Source organism: Schistocerca americana, chromosome 1, assembly GCF_021461395.2.
Source record: "Schistocerca americana isolate TAMUIC-IGC-003095 chromosome 1, iqSchAmer2.1, whole genome shotgun sequence".
In the NCBI taxonomy this organism is placed as follows: domain Eukaryota; kingdom Metazoa; phylum Arthropoda; class Insecta; order Orthoptera; family Acrididae; genus Schistocerca; species Schistocerca americana.
This window is the reverse complement of record NC_060119.1, coordinates 421,056,917-421,071,942: the sequence shown is the minus strand read 5'-3', so window position 1 is coordinate 421,071,942 and position 15,026 is coordinate 421,056,917. Positions and strand designations below refer to the sequence as shown.

Below are 15,026 nucleotides of genomic sequence, written 5' to 3'. Positions count from 1 at the left end.
AGTGAGTGTTGGTAGTAAAGTGGGCAGTTTGAACACCCGGAAACAGTGGGTTCACGGGAATGGAGCAGTGACTATACTCAGATTAAAATTAATTTGAGATTGACCTTTCAGCGAGTCAATCGTAGTTCTTTCTGAAACACCACTTGCCTACTTGCTGAAACACCACTTGCCCACTTGCTCCTAGTGTTTCCTCGTTTTGTAGGTATGTGCAGGTCCTTGCGAAGCATGGCCGGCAGCTCACTGGCTACACTGCCCGTGCCCCTGCCACTCCAATCTGTCAGTCGCAAAGTAACTGTTATTGGAGTATAGCATGTCATACAAGTTGTACACGGGTTTCGTCATACTCCATCATACACGTATGGATAGACTCTTGCATAGCTACTCCAGTATCTTGCGTAACTTCCTGTCATCGTGTCTAGAACCAGAGGATGCCTTGTTAGGAGAGTGTGTTCCACATTACTTCCATTTGTTGTTGCATTTGGACAAGGAATATTGCCAGTAATGCAAAGTGGAGCAGGTGCTGCCTCATGTTGTCCCATATACATACTCACTGGACGAGAAGTTGGATGAATTTATTTGCCAGGCAAGGTCACAGGTATTCTGGAAAGCATGTTTAGTAATGGAGAAAGTTCTTTCTCAGACATTTTAGTGCTGGAAGATCTGATATCCTGGGAGTCTTAGTGGTTGTGACAAAATGAGCTGTATGATTATCTGATGAAATAAGCCATCTGGGCAAAATGTGTAGCTTTAATTATGGTAAGACCTCTCCCCTACTTACCAGAAATTACTAGTATGGGTAGTGATTGTGGTGCACTGCCATAATTCATTAAGAGTTGCCGATTTCTAAGACCTCTGCTGTCCTCATTGTTGCATCTCTAGGTAATTTTTACTAATGTATACTTGCTGCCTGTAGAATTCAGAGTCTTAACACAATCTTGGATTACAGTAGAGATGAATTTTCACAACTCTGCTTATCTGCATGATTTTCATTCTGATGCTCCCGCAGATGCTGTTAGACAACAGAGAAGATATTACTGGTGCAAGGTTGGAGGAGGGGTCAGTCATTTTAGAGACTGTCAGTTACCAACTTGTATCCGGATCAGCAGTGAAATGCAGATCAATGGACAAAGCTAACATTTATTATGTAATGCATTGTAATGCCGTGTTTCCTTCTGTGTAGTGCTTTCAGAAAATAAACTCACATGGATCACTCCTTCCTACAAAGGGTGCTAAGAAAGCCTTTCATTGTGTGGCTTCAGATGGCAGAGGCACAACATAGTTTTTTGTGTGTATTTAGATATGCCCAAAAGTTCAAGCAGCTGTGTAACTTTTTGCAATAATTGTTGATTAGTTAATACCAAGAGATGTAATAGTGAAAGAAAGAAATGAGCAGCAGTATTGCAATATATAGTTTTAAGTACTGACAGTAAACCAGTGTGTCAAATAAAAATTGTCCCCATCCGTAAAAGAAACTATCCATATTGTCCCATCAGACTTGTACAGTTCATAGAATTTGGGAAGAATCACCTCAGCCTGAGGGTACTCCCTACTCAGTCTCAGTATCCTAATTGGTCATGGAAGAAAATATTGCAGTGCTACAGAAACTAGTGAAGAAAGATGAGTGTGTGTAACACCAGGTAGATGAATCTGTACTTATGTTTGCATCTGCAATTCACAACAGTCTGCAAGGGAATTTAAATTGAAGGCTGTTCTCTTGTAGATACTAGATTCTTTGAAAGGTGAACCAGTAGCACATCCTGTGCCAAATACGTATTTTAAAAATACACATTTTGCAGTGTGGATGTGATAAAATTTACCTTTACTTTGTTAAAGTTTCATCAAAACTGTAGAAGAAGAAGAAGCGGTGGATGTTTGGTAATGCAAGAGAGGATGTTGCAGTCTGAAGATGCCAATTTGATTCTGCTAGGCCTAAAGCTGGTTGCTGTATACTGTTTAAGTTTGAATTTCATAAAAGCTCATATGTAGTTGCATACAGTCAAGAATTAGTAAAAATACCAGGAATAGAAAGGAATGCCATACACTGCATGGTAATTTTCTGTGTACCCAGATGTGCAACAAAATTGAAATGACTTCAGAACAATGCTAAGCTAATTAAGATCGGCTCATTGTGATTTGCATTAAATAAAAAATTCTCATTGTCTTCAACTGAGAACAGAAAAGCAACAGAATTTTAGATATTGCCACTCAAACAAAATTATCAATATAGAGAATGAAGCTGATATACATATGGTGTTGAGGAATAAGCACAGAGTTTTAAGTAAATAACCATAACTTGAAAGAGGTCTTCAGAGATAATCTGTTCTTACACTTGTTTCCCAGTGAATTTGTTGTTGTTGCTGCAGTTGTCAGTCCAGAGACTGGTTTGATGCAGCTGTTCATGCTACCCTATCCTGTGCAAGCTCCTTCATCTCTGAGTAACTACTGCACCTTACATCCTTCTGAATCGGTGTAGTGTATTCATCTCTTTGTCTCCCTCTATGATTTTACCCTCCACACTTACCTCCAGTATTAAATTAGTGATCCTTTGGTGCCTCAGAACGTGTCCTACCACCCGATCTCTTCTTCTAGTCAAGTAGTGCCACAAATTCCTCTTCTCCCCAATTCTATTCATTACCTCCTCATTAGCTATGTGATCTACCCATCTAATCTTCAGCATTCTTCTGTAGCACCACATTTCAAAAGCTTCTATTGCCTTCTTGTCTAAACTATTTATCGTCCATGTTTCACTTCCACACATGGCTGCACTCCGCACAAATACGTTCAGAAAAAACTTCCTGACAGTTAAATCTGTACTAGATGTTAACAAATTTCTCCTCTTCAGAAACGCTTTCCTTGCCATAGCTAGTCTGCATTTCATATCCTTTCTACTTTGACCATCATCAGTTATTTTACTTCCCAAATAGCAAAACTCATTTACTGCTTTAAGTGTCTTATTTCCTAATCTAATACCCTCAGCCTAACCTGATTTAATTAGACTACATTCAATTATCTTCATTTTGCTTCTGTTGATGTTCATCTTATAGCCTCTTCTCAAGACACTGTCCATTCCGTTCAACTGCTCTTCCAAGTTCTTTGCTGTCTTTGACAGAATTACAATGTCATTGGCAAACCTCAAATGTTTTATTTCTTCTCCATGGATTTTAATTGCTACTCCGAATTTTTCTTTTGTTTCCTCTACTGCTTGCTCAATATGCAGATTGAGTAACACTGGGGATAGGCTACAACCTTGTCTCACTCCCTTCCCAACGATTGCTTCCCTTTCATGCCCCTAGTCTCTTATAACTGCCATTTGGTTTCTGTACAAATTGTAAATAGCCTTTTGCTCCCTGTATTTTACCCCTGCAACCTTTAGAATTTGAAAGAGAGTATTCCAGTCAACATTGTCAAAAGCTTTTTCTAAGGCTACAAATGCTAGAAATGTAGGTTTGCCTTTCCTTAATCTTTCTTCTAAGATGAGTCTTAAGATCAGTATTGCCTCACATGTTCCAACATTTCTACAGAATCCAAACTGATCTTCCCTGAGGTTGGCTTCTACTTATTTTTCCATTCATCTGTAAAGAATTCGTGTCATTATTTTGCAGCCGTGATTTAGTTAACTGATAGTTTGATCACTTTCACACGTGTCAACACATGCTTTCTTTGGGATTGGAATTATTATAGTCTTCTTGAAGCCTGAGGGTATTTCACTTGTCTCATACATCTTGGCCACCAGATGGTAGAGTTTTGTCAGGACTGGCTGTCCCAAGGCCGTCAGTAGTTCTAATGGGATGTTATCTACTCCTGGGGCCTTGTTTTGACTTAGGTCTTTCAATGCTCTGTAAAATTCTTCATGCATTATCATATCTCCCATTTTATCTATGTCCTCTTCCATTTCTGTTATATTGCCCTCAAGTACATTGCCCTTGTATAGGCCTCCATGTACTCCTTCCACCTTTCTGCTCTCCCTTCTTTGTTTAGGACTAATTTTTCATCTGAGTTCTTGATTTCATACAGGTGATTCTCTTTTCTCTACAAGTCTCTTTAATTTTCCTGTAGGCAGTATCTATCTTACCCCTACTGATGTATGCTGCTACATCTTTGCATTTGTCCTCCAGCCACCCCTGCTTAGCAATTTTGCACTTCTGTCAATCACATTTTTGACGTTTGTATTCCTTTTCACCTGCTTCATTTACTGCATATTTATATTTTCTCCTTTCATCAATTAAATTCAGTATCTCTTCTGTTACCCAAGGATTTCTACTAGCCCTCATCTTTTTACGTAGTTGATTCTCTGCTGCCTTCACTATTTCTTCTTCTACTGTATTTCTTTCCTCTGTTCTTGTCAGTTGTTCCCTAATACTCTCTCTGAAACTCTCTACAACCTTTGGTTCTTTCACTTCATCCAGGTCCCTTCTCCTTAAATTTCTACCTTTTTGCAGTTTCTTCAGTTTTAACTCTGCAGTTCATAACCAATAAATTGTGGCCAGTCCACATCTGCCCCTGGAAATGTCTTACAAATTAAAACCTGGTTCCTAAATCTCTATCTTAGCATTATATACTCAGTCTGAAACCATCCAGTGTCTCCAGGCCTGTTCCATGTATACAACCTTCTTTCATGATTTTTAAACCAAGTATTAGCTATGATTACATTATGCTCCGTACAAAATTCTACCAGACGGCTTCCTCTTTTATTCCTTACCCCCAGTCCATATTCACCTACTACTTTTCCTTCTCTTCCTTTTCCTACTGTCGAGTTCCAATCCCCCACGATTATTAAATTTTCATCTCCCTTAACTATCTGAATAATTTCTTTTATCACACCATACATTTCTTCAATCTCTTCTTAATCGGCAGAGCTAGTTGGCATATCAACTTGTACTACTGTGGTAGGCGTGAGCTTCGTGTCTGTCTTGGCTAAAATAATGCGTTCACTATGCTGTTCGTAGTTTATCCGTGTTCCTATTTTTTTATTCATTATTAAACCAACTCCTGCATTACCCCTATTTGATTTTGTATTTATAACCCTGTATTCACCTGACCAGAAGTCTTGTTCCTTCTGCCACCAAACTTCACTAATTCCCCACTATATCTAACTTTAACCTATCCATTTCCCTTTTTAAATGTTCTAACCTACCTGCCCGATTAATGGATATGACTTTTGACACTTTGATCCGGAGAACACTAGTTTTCTTTCTTCTGATAACCATGTACTCCTGAGTAGTCTCCGCTTGGAGATCTGAATGGGGGACTATTGTACATGCAGAATATTTTACCCAAGAGGACGTCATCAACATTTAACCATACAGTAAAGCTGCATGTCCTCGGGAAAAATTACAGTTGTAGTTTCCCCTTGCTTTCATCCGTTTGCAGTACCAGCACAGAAGGCCGTTTTGGTTAATGTTGCAAGGCCAGATCAGTCAATCATCCAGATTGTTGCTCCTGCAACTACTCAAAAGGCTGCTGCCTCTCTTCAGGAACCACATGTTTATCCAGCCTCTCAAGAGATACCCTTCCATTGTGGCTGCACCTGTATCACTGAGACATGAAATTTTGTCAATAATGAAAAGTTTACATGAATATAACACAAGGCAGGGCAATTATTTTCAAGCACAATATTACTTGATCTAATGTTTGCAAGGAGTTTGTTTACACTGAGGCGACATGGCAGGGGATAGCAATATGCACATATACAGACAGCGGGGGTATCACGTACACAGGGTATCAAAGGACAGTGCATTTTGGAGTTGTCGTTTGTACTCGGATAATTCATGTGAAAAGGTTTGTGACGGGATTATGGTCATATGAGGGAAATTAACAAACTTTGATTGCTAAATGGTCGTTGGAGCTAGACGCATGGGACATTCCATTTCAGAAACTGTTAGGGAATTCAGTATTCTGAGATCCACAGTGTCAAGAGTGTGCTAAGAATACCATATTTCAGGTATTACCTCTCACCACAAACGACACAGTGGCAGATGTCCTTCAGTTAACGACCAAGAGCAGCAGTGTTTGTATAGAGTTGTCAGTGCTAACAGACAAGCAGCACTACATGAAATAACTGCAGAAATCAATGTGGGATGTATGACGAATGTATTCATTAGGATAGCGTGGTGAAATGTGGCATTAATGGGCTATGGCAGCTGCTGACCGACACTAGTAGCTTTGCTAACAGCACAACATTGCCTGCAGTGCCCCTTCTGGACTCCTAGCCACATCATTTTGCCCGTAGATCACTGGAAATCAATAGCTTGGTGAGATCAGTTCCAGTTTAAATGGGTAAGAGCTCATGGTAGGGTTAAAATGTGGTGCAGACCCTATGAAGGCATGGACCCAAGTTGTCAACAAAGCACTGTGCAAACTGTTGGTGGCTGTATAATGGTATGGGCTGTGTTTACACAGAATGGACTGATCCACTGGTTTAACTGAACCGATCATTGACTGGAAATTGTTAATTTTTGGCTACTTGGAAATCATTTGCAGCCACTCATGGACTTAATGTTCCCAAATGACGATTGAAATTTTCTGGGTGACAATGTGTCATGTCACTGGGCCACAGTTGTTTGTGATTGGTTTGAAGAACTTTCCGGACAATTAGAGAGAATAATTTGGCCACCCAGATCACTCGATACGATTCACATGAATATTTGCGGGACATAATCGAGAAGTCAGTTCGTGCCCAAAATCCTGCAGAAGCAACACTTTCGAATTTATGGATGGATATAGAGTATGGCTCAATATTTTTGCTGGGGATGACAACTTGTTGAGTCCACGCCATGTTGAGTTTCTGCAGTTCGCTGGGCAAAGGAGGTCCGACATATTAGGGGGTAGCTCTTGACTTTTGTCACCTCCGAGTATTTTGGTACAGTGGCCTATAACTGTTTGCCTAACAAATAGTTACAACTATTGGGAGACAATTGTTGAAGAATTTTAATACCAGAACAACAGATTTTCCCAGTCTAGCTAATTTTATGGATTCAACAATTGAAAAGTTTCTTTTTGTAGAGTAAGTAACAATTTTCATAGTAAACAGCTCTTTACTCATACTGCTTCAAGGTAAGTAATTGTTTGCTATCTACCAGTGTAAACACAAAATGCAGTGTGTTTATAAATGAATATCAGGGTTTTAATGCTTTATAATATTTACTAAATTAAACCTACAATTATAAATATGTCAAATGAAAGAGCAACTCAAACAGTTGTGTTTGGCACCAGTGCACATGCGCAGCATGCAATGTTTCCCCGCAATCCATTAGAGAGCGGTAGTAGCGAAGATGGCGACTAGTGAACAGAAAGCGTTTTGTGTTTTGCAGTTTGCAAAGACCGAATCTGTAGTTACTGTGCAACTTGCGTTCCGGCTAAAGTTAGGTTTTGATCCTCTAAGTGATAACATTTGTGAATGGTATCATCAGTTTGAAGATACTGGCTGCCTTTGTAAAGGGAAGAGCACAGGACGACCAAGAGTTAGTGAAGAGACTGTTGAGCAAGTGAGAGAGTCGTTCACTCATAGTCCAAAGAAATCAGTCCGGAAGGCTAGTCGTGACTTAAAAGTTCCCGTGTCGACTATTTGGAAAGTTTTAAGAAAACGCGTACAACTACGTCCTTACCGTTTACAGTTATTACAGGCTCTAAAGCCGGCAGACCAAGGATTACGTGCCAACTTTGCAAACAAAATGTTGTTTCATGACAATGATGATTTTCTGGGTCATGTTGTCTTCAGTGATGAATCAACCTTTCACCTTAGTGAACTTGTTAACACTCACAACGTGTGCATCTGTGGCTCAGAAAATCCTCGTGAGGTGGTACAAATGCAGTGGGATTCCCTAAAGTGACTGTTTTTTGTGCCCTATCCTGGCGGAAGGTTTATGGGCCTTTCTTTTTTGGTGAACCTACTGTAACTGACACTTGTTATCTTGATACACTAGAGCAATGGCTGTTCCCTCAGTTGGAAGATGATGAGCCGGAGAACTTCATTTTCCAGCAAGATGGTGCGCCACCTCACTGGCATAGCGAAGTACGCGATTTGTTGAACTTCACTGTAACCAAGCGCTGGATAGGCCGCAAGGGGCCCAATGACTAGGGCTTGCTTTGCATGGCCTCCATGTTCACCCGACATAATGTCATGCGATTTTTTCCTTTGGGACTTCATCAAGGATCATGTGTACATGCCTCCGCTACCAGCAGACCTCCCTGAATTAAGAAACCGGATTGAAGCAGCTGTTGCTACAATAACTGAAGGGACACTTATCAACATTTGGGAAGAACTCTGCAGTAGACTTGGTGTGTGCTATGTGATAAATGGTGCTCACATTGAACATTTATAAGGTTCTTGGTAAAACTGTTTGAGTTGCTCTTTCATTTAACATATCATTTATAACTGTAAGTTTACTATAATAAATATTATAAAGTGCTAAAACCCGGATACTCGTTTATAAACACTCTGTATACAGAGTGTAAACGGTATAAGGCGCCAAAATTATACAGATGGCACATCTCGCAATACTTGACAAAAAAAGTCTAGTAACATGTTTGCGTATTTCCCACGGTTGTCCCAGAAAAAAAAAACAGTTCGTCTCAGGATAATGGTTTTGGAGAAGTAGATACTTGGCCGTGCACACACATAAGCAATCAGTTCCTTTTATTGCCCGCCATGCATATTGACATCGTGAGCATAAAACAAACACACAGGCAACTGCGGCCTGAGTGGCTGCGTCATTGTAATACACCGAGTGACGACAGTAGGCGAGTAACCTGTGCAGATGTTATTACAACTCTGTTAACTATTAGGATGGAAAGGAGATTTACTATAGCTGTACTATGCGATATGCATTTAATTTATGGCAAGGCAAAAGGTGCTGCGAGGGCAGCTGTACGAATTTATCGAGATCGCTTCCCACGATGACGTCTTCCTGCACAAAAGACATTTGCTGCTATGCACCAAAGGTTTGTGTCATTGTAATTCTCTACTTGTACGTGATTATTATGCATTTACATCTTAATAAAGTACAGTAGTTATCTGCACCTTTGTAAATTTTCGTCCGTATGCGAAACGTATCTTCCGTTCTGATATGCTTTCCGTTTTTGTTACATCATGACAGAATACAACTGACGAGTACATATTTAATTTCCTTAGATTGAGAGATACTGGCTCTTTACTGCCCCGCGCAGAAGGCAGAGGCCCACAACGAGCCGATCGTACATTGGAAGCTGAGGAAAGAATTCTGGACTGCATCCAGGAGGATCCTTCTCAGAGTACTAGAAGCATCGCCCACCATGTGGGTATATCGCACACTGTCGTTCATCGCACTTTTCAAGAGGAGCATCAGCAGCCTTACCACATTCAACGTGTACAAGCATTGGAAGAACGAGATTTCCCTCCACGACGTGAATTATCAGAGTGGTTTGTGTTACACAGTGCACAGCATGATTTTGTCAACAAAATACTCGTCACAGATGAAGTGTGTTTTACTCGCGACGGAATAACTAATTTCCATAACATCCACACGTGGGGTGTACACAATCCTCGCCATGTAGTGGCAACAGATTTTCAGCAATGATTTTCTGTAAATGTGTGGGCGGGTATGCTCGATAATTACATTACTGGGCCCTATGTTTTACCTGCATGTTTGACTGGTAACTATTACCGAACGTTTCTAGAGGAAACATTGTTGCCAATGTTGTTAGAAGACATTCCGTTAGGCATACGTCATAACATGTGGTTCCTCCACGATGGTGCTCCACCCCACATTGGTCACAGAGTATGCATATTTTTGGATAGTCAATTTCCAGGACGATGGATCGGGTGTTCGGGTCCACGTCGATGGCCAGCACGCAGCCCTGATTTAAATCCACTGGATTTTTATTTTTGGGGCCATATGAAGGAAGTTGTTTATGCTGAGCCAGTAAATAATGTGGACGAATTGACGCAGAAGATTTTAGATGCTGCCAATACCATAAAGACCGATGTGAATGTGTGTGAACGAGTGCGATGAAACTGGATTCGCCATAATCAAGCATGTGTAGAAGCGAATGGTGGTCATTTCGAACATTTATTGTAGTATTGGTGTAAGAGGAAACGAAGTAATGGGATTTCTTTTTGTTACGATGTTGTTGTACAGAAGGAAGATAATGTGAATTTAGTATTCATTATGGCATTGCTGTAAAAAGGTGAAACAGTTGATTGTAATTAATGCACAACTATCTACTTGGTGATTGATTGAATTTGTACTAATGGAAATACATTGTGTTAGATATTAGCTTGTCATTACTACTACGACCTTTGTTATCGACTTGTCGAGAAACAAACTGGTTGTATTCAATTCACGTAAAGTGAATTACACGTTCTTGACAACCCAAAAACTTTACATTCCTTTTTTCGGTACCACCTGATTATCACACCACATCGTTGTACACGTCTAATAATTTCAATCCTCTGGTCGGCTCGTTGCCTTTCTTTGGCCGCCCCGTCATTGTGGACAATAAGCTTGGTACGCCATGTACTGTCGGTTGACTGCGTAAACAGAAATACGTATACTATCTATTCTATGAACATTAGGTTTTAATAATACAAAAGTAAAGTACTTGATACAAGAAAATGTCATTAGACTTTTTTGTCAAGCACACAGAGATGTACCATTTGCATAATTTTGGCGCCTTATACTGTTTACACCCTGTATAATAGTGGACAAACATAAGATGTTTTTCTTACAGCATCATGTTAATTTGAAGCAAATAAATTTAATACAGCAATGACAATTAATTGAAGTTTGTTAATTTATACCATCAGATTGTCCATGTCCCTGAAAGTTCTCTTTGCTGATGGGTCTGAACAATGAATGAATATCAGTGAGAAAAGGTGTCAGTTTTTCTAATACTGAACTTGAAAAATATTGTGCTTGACTATAAAAAAAAGGTAGTCAACTAAGTAATAACCTTCACTTATTAATTCTTAAAGTGCATGAAAAAAGTTTACATAAAAGAAATTATTTCTACAAAAGAGCTGTAATATGGAGACAATTTGGTCAGTATTCTTATCTGCTTTAAATTTTTAACATGCAGTTTGAGTCTTGAAAGGCACATAAGTTTGCCAGCTTTCGGTCAAAAAGGAGTTGTCAGGATAGTAAAGTTTTCTGTCCTTTCAATGCAACTTTTAACAACTCAGCAGCTCTACTATTTGATCCTTTGTTACCTTTACTCCTTAAACCGTTTACTTTGCACCAGGACTTTCCATTACTTTATTATCATGAGTTTTTTATCTACTGTATCATACAGATTTGTTTTTTTAGTATTCTGTGATGTCCCTGAAATTACGCTGTAATATATAGTGCCAGGAAGGTTTTATAATATTAGGACTTTTAGGTTCAAATTCTTCTAAATGGAAGATAATTGCCTAAGAATTTAACCCTGAACATGGTTTTCCCAGTTTAACTTGCTTTGTTAATGAAAAATTAGGAATTTGAAGAATATTTACTTTATTAATAGTTACGTACAATAATTAATTCTTCTCCATTCTTCTATCAAGTGGGAGCTGACAAAAAATCATTCCTGAACGTGTTTTAATCTGTTTAAACAGTGGACTATGTTAGTGGCTTCCATAGCATCTACCAGAATGCTTGAAACATCAGCAGGCAACACTCCAGCATAAGATTTATCACCAAGTGTGATATCTCACTCAAAAGTTGTTCATTTGTGAAATGACACTGCCATAATTGAGAAAGAACATGGAATGAAATGTGAATGATTTGCAAGCATGGTATTAAATGAGCAGATGGTGTAAAAAAAGTCACTTAAATGACATACATACCAACATACATACATACATCAAACATTGTAAAAATGAAATTCCATTGTTTTAGGCTTTCAGATAATCCATGACATCCATGTTCCATGACATCCATGTTTTACATTCTTTGGATTGAAGACAGGTGGGAGGTACACTTTGAAGTTTCACATTCAAAATTGTATGAAGATATCAAAGTGCTCATGTTTTCGCCATTAGGTACTTTCAACTGTGACAGTGCAAAACAAAATAGTTTGTTGTATTCTGTGGTATTATATTCTGAGAATTCCCGCAGAGTGTGCAGAATAGATTAACCTGAAAAAGTTACACTGGCCATGGGAGTGTGTGTTAGAGTGTCTGTCTGGTTGTGTGTGTGAATGCGTGTACTGTTGTTAGAAAAAGAGCCAGGGCTCAAAAGCTAGTGTGAGTGCTGTTTACTGTTGCATGTTTCCGTGCTCCATGCATCAATGTGCTATATGTGAATGGTTGCCTTTCCCCGTTTTATGTATTGCTCCACCTGAAGGATTTGTGTTCTCAGTTTTCAAAGCTCGTTTAGGTCATGGTTTGGCATTTTGGAATTCAAACAGTACATACACTGCCTCATGAAATATGATTGAACAGATTGACTACTGTTTGCAGTCAGTGAGAAATTGTCTTAATTACTTCGGCTATCCATCCATGCCTCCGGGACTGACCGAAACTTCCATATGTCATGTTGCCCATATCCCCTATGCTCCCACTTTGCTTTGTCTACACAAGGAGAGACAAAATTTTACTACTGTCATTTTAGACTGTCGAGGTATATATGCCAGTGATTGACACAATGTCTGTGTTTTAAAGCATTCAGGTTTCGTTTCATTTTCATTTATTTTTCGTACTTGCTAAAGAAAGGGCTTTGAGCATGGATCTCCATTTGAAACACTGAAACTTGAGGCATTGGTAGTCCGTTAAATTTTGTGTAAATTAGATTAGTGTTAGAAAATTTGCCTTTTTAGGTATGTAATCCCGTGTTTGTTTAGAATTTTAATATAGTTTTTTGTTTGTACAAGAGTTCATGTCTGTATTTGGCAATGATTTCACGGTAATACGGTATTTATAAGTGTATACTATCAAAATACAGTGTGACTTAACATCCTGGTGCATGTTCATATACTTAACAAATCTTATTGGTCATATTTTCTCCTTTTGTGTGTATAGTTTTGAACTATAAATGGCGTGATTGATTTCATTAACAAGTAACTTTGACCCAGATGATCCCATGGAAATGTCATGTTAGTAAAATCTGTAAATATTATTATACAGTATTATATTAACTGTTATCTCAATAAAGCAATCAGGAATTAGCAGCATTTCAGGCATAAAAATTCTTCAGTGTATTGATAAATTTAACTTCTTTTTTCTAAGCAATTCATATAGTTTGCTGTTCTATGAAGTGATGTCCAGCAAACATATGTGAAATAAATAATGGTAACATGTGATCTTCTTATTTTATGTGTAAATGTAACTATTAAGGTCCACTAGTAATTTACCCCTTTTCTATACTGAAACATATGTATCCCGGCAGTTTTTCTTCATATGATAAACCATATAAACACGCACAATTGAGTATATGTTACTTTTGTTGTTGCTTGTACATTTATATTATAGAGTAACTTATTTAAAAGTAAATGACCTTTTTAAGTGCAAATAAAAGTGAGTGCATAATATGTAATGACTTGAATGTCCTCCTACTTGAGATAATGACCTAACATTGTGTACACATTTGTGGGCATTCATAGTTTGAGACATGTTACTTTTTTGTATGAAGACATGCATTTACACACATCCAACTCTGGCTATAAGTCGAAATATATTCCTGTAATCCAAGCTACTGGGAGGTGATTGTACAGAAAAGAACTGTGAGAACTTCCATAGTTTGTCATCTTGGAGCTCCAAGGCACCCATAGATTCCTGAGCATCAGGTGGATGTTCAGGCCTATCATAGAGGGATCTTTGGGATTCTTCGCATCTTTGTGAGTAGCCTCATGTTTGACATAATGATAGTGTGCAATGGTGCCCAAAGTTATTGATGTATTGCATTAATATGACAATATATATGATGTGTATTTGTTCCTGGAAAGTACGGACACTTCAGTTTTTAATGCAGTCAAGGAGTGTGTTTTCAGTTAATGGTGAAGACTGTGTCGTATATGTTAACTAGGAAAAAGAGAGTGAGGGAAATGGAATATGTGCTGACTGAAAACAACTTAAACGAGGAATCCTTAACAGAAATAGGCAGGTATCTAACTGCTCTATCTTTGTGTTCATGGTTTCAGGCCTGTTTGAGTACAGGTAGTTCAACAAGTTATTTTCCTCCTCTAGTTTTTTGTCCTTGGCAGTACAGTAAGGAGTGCAACTTATTCCAATGCCCTGTATGGTCCATCATTTTAAATATCATGTGGTACAAAACATTCTGTATGTTCCTACCGGTTTTAGGAGATAGCGAAGTTTCCTTTCGTGTAGTCTGCCCATCTCTGTCTTCTAACTGGAAGAGTTGTCTAAAAAATGTAGAAATATTTTGGGTGAAATTATTCTGATTAGGCTATATTTAATTTAAAAGCTGTAATGATGGAGATAGAACATTGTTTCAGAATGTGCTCTGTGAGGATGAGAGAAAAGGCCATTTGAAAAACTGTGTATTTCTGTAAATATAATTATTTAAAGTTGTTGTCTTGTGTCATGAAATCTGGAAATGCTTCATAACAATATAGTTCATGCAGAAATTGGATTACTCTTGAAATTCATACAGTTTGATGAATATACCTTGATACAAGGACAGTTGTGCTATTTTTTCATGAGGACATGTAGCACGTATGGAAATCTAAAAATAAGGAAATCATGTTGTAGTAGGCTGTAGGGAAAAGCAGGATGAGCAGTTAAAATTTTAGTTTAAATTAATCACATTTTGAACATCTTCAACAGTAAAACATCATCACTAATGCCGTGACCATATGTGTGCCTTAAAATTTCACAATTTCTATTATTTTTGTCCAAGTTACTAAAATTCAAACTTTGTAAACCCCTTTGTGGCTCACCCTGTATGTTACTGCTTTAAAACAAGATATTTCCTAGAATAAATCAGCAAGCTTCAGAGTCATATATTTGCTTGCTCATCCTTATGAACATAAATTGTAGTACTTCTCTTCTTTGTATAACAGAATATAATTATGGGAGATGAATCTGCTGACGCTAGTAAGTGGTGTGGGTGATG

At 38.4% G+C, this 15,026-nt stretch overlaps 1 protein-coding gene across 1 annotated transcript in view; it reads left to right on the top strand.

The window, feature by feature from the left end:
• LOC124602442 (serine/threonine-protein kinase VRK1) overlaps positions 1–15,026 on the top strand; it is a 247,412-nt gene that overhangs the window by 52,228 nt on the left and 180,158 nt on the right. The window lies entirely within an intron of this gene.